This window comes from Nicotiana tabacum, chromosome 20, assembly GCF_000715075.1.
Source record: "Nicotiana tabacum cultivar K326 chromosome 20, ASM71507v2, whole genome shotgun sequence".
Classification (NCBI taxonomy): domain Eukaryota; kingdom Viridiplantae; phylum Streptophyta; class Magnoliopsida; order Solanales; family Solanaceae; genus Nicotiana; species Nicotiana tabacum.
Window position 1 is genome coordinate 127,782,011 of NC_134099.1, and position 9,673 is coordinate 127,791,683.

General features: G+C 37.1%; 1 long non-coding RNA gene across 2 annotated transcripts; it reads right to left on the reverse strand.

The window, feature by feature from the left end:
• Positions 1-5,903: 5,903 nt before the first annotated feature.
• Positions 5,904-8,403, reverse strand: LOC107790281 (uncharacterized). Of its 2 annotated transcripts, XR_012703642.1 has the most exons (4): positions 7,862-8,383; positions 7,529-7,729; positions 7,116-7,189; positions 5,904-6,167 (listed from the first exon to the last, which is right to left on the reverse strand). It is a non-coding gene; the product is annotated as an uncharacterized LOC107790281 (long non-coding RNA). The 2 variants fall into 2 exon arrangements; XR_001649002.2 differs by lacking the exon at positions 7,116-7,189 and having other exon boundaries at positions 7,862-8,403.
• Between the last annotated feature and the right edge of the window lie 1,270 nt (positions 8,404-9,673).

Below are 9,673 nucleotides of genomic sequence, written 5' to 3' on the forward strand. Positions count from 1 at the left end.
ACCAATTTTCCTTCAGTTATTCCGATTCTTTGTTTTATTTCCTTAAACCTATTTTCATTGCAATCTAATTCTTGATTCATTATTTCGAGGTCTGACAACGTTTCACGATCTAGGCATGAAGTCCGCAAGCATGTCATGTTATTGAAATCTGTATTTAACAGAACTAAAAAGAGAATAAGAAAAGAGACATTCCTGGACAATGAAATATTAGTTTCATTTCATTTTTTGATTTTTTTTGAAAATAGAAGGGTTTACATCGGAAAGCAAGACAATAAAGTAAAACATCCGGATCACACCCTGAGATAATCCGGATGCAGAAGGGATAGCAAAACTGGCTACCAAGACTCCCGTCTAATTGGGAACTTTCAGGCTTGGCAACCATTTCTTGGCTTTTCTTCTATCTTGGCAATGGCTGCAGTGGTGCCGGATCAAATTCCTCATCTTCACAAATCATTCCAACTATTGGCCCGATGTTGTGGGTAGGAAACAGATTATTCATCACATCAGGAGCTTCTTCATCCTGAAAAACAATTCTTTCAACTTTAATCAAGTCTTCAACTTCCCTTTTAATGGTCCAACAGTCCTCTGTACTATGTCCCACTGCTCTAGAGTGGTATTCACATCTAGCATCAGCTCGGCACGAGGAGGACTCGGGGTTCGGCCGGTTCGGGGCCACTGGCTACGATAGATCTAGCCTGATTAGCTTTTGGAACAAGCTCGAATACGATTCACCAATATGGGTTAACTGATTCTTTATGAAAGGTTCTCTTGGGCGAGGATTGTATTGGGGATCATTTAGTTGAGGATTATATGGAGCTTGGTAAGGATGGGCATTTCTGGGAGGTGGAGCTCGATTTTGTGGATAATGTTGTGGCCGCGGGTAAGGTTGCACATTCATCACCGCATAGGGAGGCGCTGCCACGGCATAAGCAGCATCTTGAAGGGGATAATAGTGTGGTGGGATGATAGGAGGCACATATGATTGGCTGAATGACATCCGAGCCCCCCTCGAGCTTGAAACCATCATGGCTCCCTCTTCACTCCCATTCTGTTCATCAAACCCTCTGAATCATTCTAAGCAGACTGTGATGTGGCCATAAAAGCAGCATGACTCAAGATTCGACCTGTTTTAAACCATTTTCAACCATTTTTCCCAATTTTGATAGCCTCAGCGAATGGCTTACCCACAACAGACATCATGTTTTGGAAGTAGTCAGCCTCTTGCGCCTGCAGAAAGACTGTGACCATTTCAATTTCGTCCATTAGTGGCTTTACCCTGGCAGCTTGCTCACGCCATTGCTCCCGACAGAAGCTCTTTGTCCAATTTGAAAAAGAAAACCGTAGAAAGCTTTCGCGAATATGCGGTCAAATGTCCACATTATATTGAAACTGGCGGACAAAATCTCGAGCCATATCGTCCCACACATGCCAATGGGTAATTTCTTGATCCGTATACCACTCAGACGTAATTTCGGAGAGTCTTTCCCCAAAATAGGCCATTAGCAGTTCCTCTTTTCTACAAGCATCCCTCAACTGGTTACAATATCGTTTCAGATGAGCGACCGAGTCTCCGTGCCCGTCGTACTTTTAAAAGTTTGGCATCTTGAATCCAGTTGGCAAGTGGACATAGGGAAACATACAGAGGTCAGAGTATGAGACACTCTTTTGGCCACTCAGATCTTGTATTTTTTTCAGGCTTTGTTCCAGGCTCTTCATATTCCGAGCCATTTCCTCTTGCTTGAGATTTTTAACAACTTTTTCTTGCTCCCCCGAAAGATCATATTGCGGAGGTTGAGTGAAAGAGTACGGGGTCACATGTGTTATTTCTGATTGAAGTTGTGAACCCTGAAATGTGAACATTGGAGGCTCAATATACAGCCGTGGTAAAGTTGGTTGTGCTCTGATGCAGACTGGTGCTGCAGAGAACAATATTGGAGGTGCCTTAGAAGTTGGCGCCTGGGGCGAACCACAGAAGGCATGCCAGGAACATTGGACAACATTGGAGGGTATCCGCATGGGATGAGCGGGTTGGCCACAGGGGCATTTTTAACCTCACTTGACCTGGGGATCAACTCAGGGAACCAGGGATTGCACTTGGCGGATCCCTACCAGTAGACCAGGTATCCCACATTTTCAATATGCGGAGACGCAACATCTTATTCTCTTCAGCAACTGCTGATTCTGGTTGTGGAATAGCCAATACTGGGCTATCCTCAGGATCAATGATTTGTAGATGGCTTTCAGAGGTCATAGGAATCTTTCCTTTGTTGTGAAGTAAGGATGGGAAGCCAACTTACCAACAAAACCAACCACCTGAAGAGAACCTGGCTAATTTGCACATCCAAAAACCTTGTTAGTTTTGATACGCTTAACAGATAGGAAATCGCATATTGGGATGCAATGCACCTAAACAGTTAAGCGTTTCCATTATGTGTTTGAACGAGTTGCATGTTTCATCCCGGTCTTAACTAACTCTTTCAGTATGTATCCCTTTTCTTTTATTTTTGTCTCTCTTCAATCACTCTTGAGTTTTTTCATTTTGTTTCTGCTGCTCTTTTATTTTTGGCACTCTCTTTTTCTCTTTTTGTTTTTGTCACTCTTTTATTTTTGTCGCTCCTCTTTTTTTTCTTTTTCTCTTTTTTTTTGTCGCTCTTTTCTTTCTTTTTCACTCAATTTCTATTTCTCTCTTTTTATTCAAATTATTTTTCACTCAGTTAATTTTATAACTATGATCGAATCTGATGGGGATTGCCTACGTATCATGATGCCGCATAAATCAGATCTTGCGTAGTTCGGGAAGATCGAGAATGGAGTAAATAAGCTAACTCTTTTTTTTTTATAAAACTCAAGACCATGAAAGCTTTAAAAAAAGGAAAAACATTTTTTTCCAATTTTTTTTGTTTTGCTCTTTTTTTTTTGGAATTTTCGAAAGAAATGCTTTAAAAGAAGAAAGGAATTTTTTTTTTCGATTTTTGATTTTTCTTTTATTTTTGAAAGAAAGACTTCTAAAAATTTCTTTTCCTTTGATTGAAACTTTGTGAATTTCAAAAGTAAAAGGAAAATATTTTTGTTTGAATTTTCATTTGTTTTTCCTTTTTCTAAAGAAGGAAAAACATATTTTTTTAGATTTTGGATGTTGCCTCTTAATTTTCGAAAGAGGGACTTTTAAGAAAATATTTTGGACTTCTGAGTTTTATTTTGTTTTTACATTTACAAAAGTACTTCTAAAGAAAAACGAAAATATTTTTAGACTTCAATTTTTTTTTTTTTTGAAAGAAAGACTTTTAAACAAGGAAAAGAAATTTTTTTATTCTTTTTTTTTTTGAATTTTTAGGAAAAGACTTCTTAAAAAGGTAGAAAACCCTTTTTTTTTTATTTTGATTTGACTTGTGGATTTTCGAGAGAAGGATTTTTAAGAAAACATTTTGGATTTCTGAGTTTCCCTTCTTTTTTTTTTTAATTTTCGAAAGTACTTTTAAAGAAAAGCGAAAATATTTTTGGACTTTTATTTCTCAATTTTTTATGGACATTTGTAAAAGAAAGACTTCTAAAGAAGAAAAGAATATTTTTTATGATTTGTTTTTGGATTTTTTGGGAAAAATACTTCAAAATGAAGGAAGCCCGTATTTTGGATTTTGATTTTTTATTGATATTTTTATTTCTTTTTTCCATAGACGGAAACTAATTTATTTTTTTTGAGTTTAAAAACTTCTTCTTTTTTTCTTTGTATTTTTTTTTTAAAATTTTCTAAGGAAAGATTTCTAAAGAAGGAACTAAAGGAAAATGTTTTTGGATTTTTGGAAAATTGGGGTCGGAACCGATTAGGTTTGCCTACGTATCTCACATCCGATGAGAATCAGGCCCGCGTAGTTCGGTCAGTTTTGACGGAACGGGGAAACATGGCACTTGAAGATTTTGGGCTTATTTTGAAATGACCTTGTCCTTTTCTTTTTCCCTCTTTTCTTTTTAGAATTTCGTAGAGTTTCAGAATTTTTTCAAATACTTACCTCTCACTCTTGTTTTTTATTTTCGTTTTTCTCTTTTTTTTTCTTTTTTGATTTTTTTTCTCTATTCTCGAAGCCGGTCAACATGCAAGCTGAAACAAACAGATGTGCAAGTAGTACGTAAGATGCATCAAGATAGTTTTTTTAATTCAGGTGCACCTGTCCTAGACGAACTCAACCCCTGTATTGAGTCCCCAAAGTCAGATGCACGTGATGCAAACAAACGTACCTACTAGGGATCCGGCATAAGGCTATGTTATTTTAGGTTTAAAACATGGGTGTATTTGTTCTAGACCTGGCTTACCGAGCGGACAACTCGAGCTGGGGGGGGCAGCGTACTGGGAATACAGAAGCTTTACCGGCTTTGGAACTTGTCCGAATCTCGTTCTAAAATTGGGATATGACTCTAACAGAAAAGAAGTCACACAAAGTGCACACTTCCCAGATAATTTAGAAGACTCAGAGAGAAGAAGGGTTTCGTAACAGTTTATATACAGTCCAAACAATATCAATGCGGTAAAAAGCGGCATTTAGCACATTAGGTTCAAACACATAAAAATTAGATAATAAATAAAAGCCAACTATAACAGTTATTCTAAGCTCGAATTCTGAACCCTGAACCAGAAGTTCTGGGTTCTTATCCCCAGCGGAGTCGTCAGAGCTGTCACACCTCCTTTTTTACTACCTGAGAGGGGGGGTATAAGAGAGTTTTTCCAATTAAAGTGATATAAATCGAAATGAGATTATTTTATTTAAATCAGAATCGCTACTTGGGATAATTTATTTGGTGTCCCAAGTCACCGGTTTATTTTAAAATCCCAAATTGAGGAAATCTCAACTTTATTTTAAAAGTTTGAGAACCAGAAATTCTAAGTAAGGAATTCTGTTAACCCGGGAGAAGGTGTTAGGCATTCCCGGGTTTAGTGGTTCTAGCATGGTCGCTTTAACTATTATCAATTGGCCTATTATCTGATTAATTACATGTTTTGAAACCTATTATGCATTTTATTCCTTTTACCGCTTTTAATTAATTATTTAACCATTTTTTAGGATTTATGAAATTATTTTTCTTGAACAAGTTACGATTGTCATACACTTGCATTTTGGAGCACACCGTAAACCATGCTACATGAAATGCACCCACAATTTATGATATGTTTATTTTTATTAATATTCGAAGTTGTTATGATCGGATCACATGAAATGCACACCCAAATTTGGGATTATGTACCATGACTATGCCACGGAAACCATACCCATAGTCACGATAGTTAATTATGCGCCTAAAACAAGCTACGATTTTCAAAATTGCTCATTTTAATACGTGACCATAACCACTTGATCTTAAAGAGTCCAATGCCATGTATTAAAGGCAATTAAAATTATTTACCCACAATGCAAATGAAAGTCAAAGGGCAGATTTATATATTCATATTTGACATGCTTAAGAGATTTACAGAAACACATTTTTACGAAGGATTCATTTGTATCAACCAATGTGAATCAAATACCAACAGAGTTCTTCTAAACTAAAAGCCATATGAGAGACCTTTCATAATCTAATGACTCTAAAGTAATAGTGAGATCAAATTGAACAATAAGTAAAATAATTCTTCAAAGGAGTTTAATTGCTAACTCATAGATCATGAATGCTAAATAAAACTTCAAGGCACAATCATAGATTTTCCTTTTATAAAGAGACTTTGGAAAACGTGGTGTCATGACCCGAATTTTCCACCCTCGGGAGTCGTGATGGTACCTAATTGTAGAAGTTGGGCAAGCCACTAAACATAGAAAATTTCTAACTCTTTCATTTTTAACCCTTTTTAACAATCTGACTTAATAGGTATCCAACATTTAGATATTAACGATAAATGAAATCAAGCGGAAGACATAATCTAATATAATAACCAAGACCAGTATGATAATGACAACACGCATCTCTACCCGGAATCTGGTGTCACGATATCACGGACAGACTAAGATTACTACAACAATTGTCTGAAAGAAATACAATCTGTCTGGAAATTTAATGAAAACAGAGTACATAATAAAGTAGAAGAGAACGTCGGGCCTGCGGACGCCTGCAGCACTACCTTGGAATCTCTGGCTGGACTAAAGGGAGGCTCCCCAAGTGCTACTGTCCAAAAATTGCTCCGGAATCTGCACATAGTGCAGAGTGTAGCATCAGCACAACCGACCCCATGTGCTAGTAAGTGCCTGACCTAATCCCGGCGAAGTAGTGATGAGGCTAGGACCAGACTCCAGATAAACCTGTGCAGTTATATAATATACAACGGAAAATAAACAGGAATAAACAATTAACATGGGAGGGGTACATGCTATGGGGGAAATATCGAATCCAGCAGAAACTTAAGAGAAACATGAGAGAACAATTCAAGATTTACAACAAAACCATAGTAACATTGTTGCGGCACGCAACCCGATCCCTATCATTTAACACTGTTGTGGCGTGCAACCCGATCTGTTTATATCACTGTTGCGGCGTGAAACTCGATCCAATATAACATTGTTGCAGCGTGCAACCTGATCCAACATAACATTGTTTCGGCGTGCAACCCGTTCCATATATAGTATTATTGCGGCATGCAGCCCAATCCAACATAACATTATTGCAGCGTGAAACCCGTTCCATATATAGTATTGTTGCAGCATGCAAGCCGATCCAACATAACATTTATATACTTTTAGCAACAACCATACCAAGAGTCCCGACAAAGGATCAACAATAAGCTATACTATCCCGACAAGGGATTCGACAGTAAAAGTAAATATGTCCCGGCAAGGGAGAAACAACTATAACCAATATTAACCCAACTTCTACTCATCTCAGCTAACACCAATACTCAATCATAAGTAATTTCCACGAAAAAAATCTTAATCCTTGCTCAATATCGAGAATCATCAATTAAAGCATCCGTAGTACTATTTAAGAACACAAAATAAATTGCAATTTAAGACTCACGATCATGCTCAAAACCAACATATAGATACTCGTCACCATGCCAATATGTCGTACTCAACAAGAAGCAAATAGCAAATAGGACACAACTCCTAATCCCCCAAGCTAAGGTTAGACCGAACACTTACCTCGAACTTCCACGACCAACTCAAACCTCAAACAATGCCTTTCCTTTCGAATTTTGACTCCAAATCAATTGTATCTAGACATAATCGACTTAATAACATCAATAAACGCTAAACAATTCAATTCCAATGCTTAATTATATCTTTCCCATCATTCTTCCCAAAAAGTCAAAAATTGACCCCGGACTCACTTGGTCAAAATACGAGGTTCGGACCAAAACCCGATCACCCATTCACCCATGAGACCAAATATATAATTAGTTCCAAAATTCGACCCCAAAACGAGGTCTAAATAACAATTATACAAAAAGCCCAAACTCTACCCAAATCTCTAATTTTCTACCCTTAAGAACTTGATCCTAGAAATCTAATGAGTGTTAATGGAAATTGAAGAAAATGAGTCTAAGATTACATACCTATGAATTGGTGGTGAAATCCTCTTTCAAAAATCGCCCAATTTGGAGTTTGGAAGAAGTTATGAAATTTTGATTAAACCCCAATTTGGCTTCTGTTTTAAAATCACTGGATAGGCCTTCATCGCATTCGCGATAGGCCTGTCGCGTTCGCAAAGAGTTGGGCCTAAGTGACCTTCGCATCACTATTGTGAAGAGGATTACCTGTTTGAGCAAGAATAAATACTAGAGTAAAGAGGATTACCTGTTCGAGCAAGAATTTTTCTAATAATGACTGAAAAAATCAACATTTACAAGATTGGCTCCAAAAATCCGAAAGAGAAAACAACAACCAACCGTGAATCACACCTCGAGCGGTAGCCAACAAACAACTCGAAACGACCTCATTTCCAACAAACAACTTCATACAAACTCCATTTCAATGATTCTCAGCTTCTTTTCGAAGTCAAATGCAAGAAAAAATATTTTTTGTGCTTTTTCTTTGGATCTGAATAACAAACTAAAGCAAAATTGGAAAAATCTTTTTATTATTTCTTGTATCTTGAAGAAGAAAAATAGAACAATAATCAAAATCTCTTATGTTTTGGCATTTCGCCTTAGAATTCCAAAAGGTGGAAAAGAAGATTTAGTGTTCACGACGATGAAATCAGAGGATGGCCAATTTTTCTTAGGAAAATGAAGGGTCTAATTAAAAATGGTAATTGTGGCTCTCCAATGAAGGAGTTGATGGTCTTCGTTTTTCCTCGGTCTAAAAATCTGATGAAGTTTTTTGATTTTTTGGGTTGAAGATGATAGTGAAGAAGGAATATGGGGCTGGTTGTAGATCCGCCGTTTTCCTAGGTCTAAAAAATGGGGACCTCTAACTGATAATGTGTGTTCGGTTCTAGGTCTAGGTATTTTTTGTGAGGGGAAAACGGGTCGGGCAGGTGGGTCAGGTAGGTGGGTTTGGGGCAAATTTAACTTGTTTTGGGTCTCTTGAGCCTTGGTCCAATTCAAAAATAAGACAACTTTTTTTTTCTCTTTTGTTCTTCTTTCTTTCTTTGATTTAAAAAATCTAGTTGAATTAATTAAACAAGCCAAATAAAATCCTAAATTAGGCTCTACCTTAAATTATTTTGTAAAGTTAATTTTACTTATCTTTAGTAATTTAACAATAACTAATTTAAAACTAAAAGCTAAAATGTGAACATGACTATTGTAGTAATTTTTTGTGATTTTTGTTTAATGAATGAAATTAAATTCCTAAATGCAAATTAAACCTAAGATGGAATGATATTAAAACATGATAATTTTTATGATTTTTCTAAGATTTAAAAATGCATGAAATGCAACTAAATAAAGAAAAAACTTCTAAAAATCAATTAAAATTACTTTTGGTCTATTTTTAGGAGTTATTTTCATGTATATTAGGTGCTCACAGGCCTGTATTCAAACGCACAAAGGTACCTATTACTAGGGAGAAGCGGACCCAAGATTATGTGCATGAGGGCTCCTTATCATTCAACGACGAAGAAGCAGAAGGCATTTCTCAACCACACAATGGCGCTTTGGTAATTTCTATATTATTAAATAAATTTCAAGTTAAGTGTGTTTTAGTGGATCCAGGTAGTTCGGCGAATATCATCCAATCAAGGGTCGTGGAGCAACTCGACCTACAAGATCAAACTGTACCCATAGCTCAGGTCTTAAATGGCTTCAACATGGCCAGTGAAACAACTAAAGGTGAGATTACTTTGCCAGTGAACATGTCCGGAACCATTCAGGATACCAAGTTCTACGTGATCGAGGGCGACATGAGGTACAATGCCCTACTCGGGAAGCCTTAGACCCACAACATAAGGGCAGTTCCTTCAACTCTTCACCAAATGATGAAATTCCTGACGTTGGATGGCATGAAAATAGTGTACAAGGAGTAGCATGCGGCAAAGGAAATGTTTATAGTTGATGAGGTAGTACCCGTATCGACGTAATCGGCCTCGGAGAAGTCGATCATCAAGGTTAAACAATCCAAATAGCAATCACAACCACCTGCCTCGACCGAATCGGGAGAGAAAGAGATAGAAGAATAGGAGGATTTTCTAACTCCTCGAACCTTTATTGTTCCCGAAGACTCCGACGCTACCAAATCAATTGTCGAGGAGCTGGAAC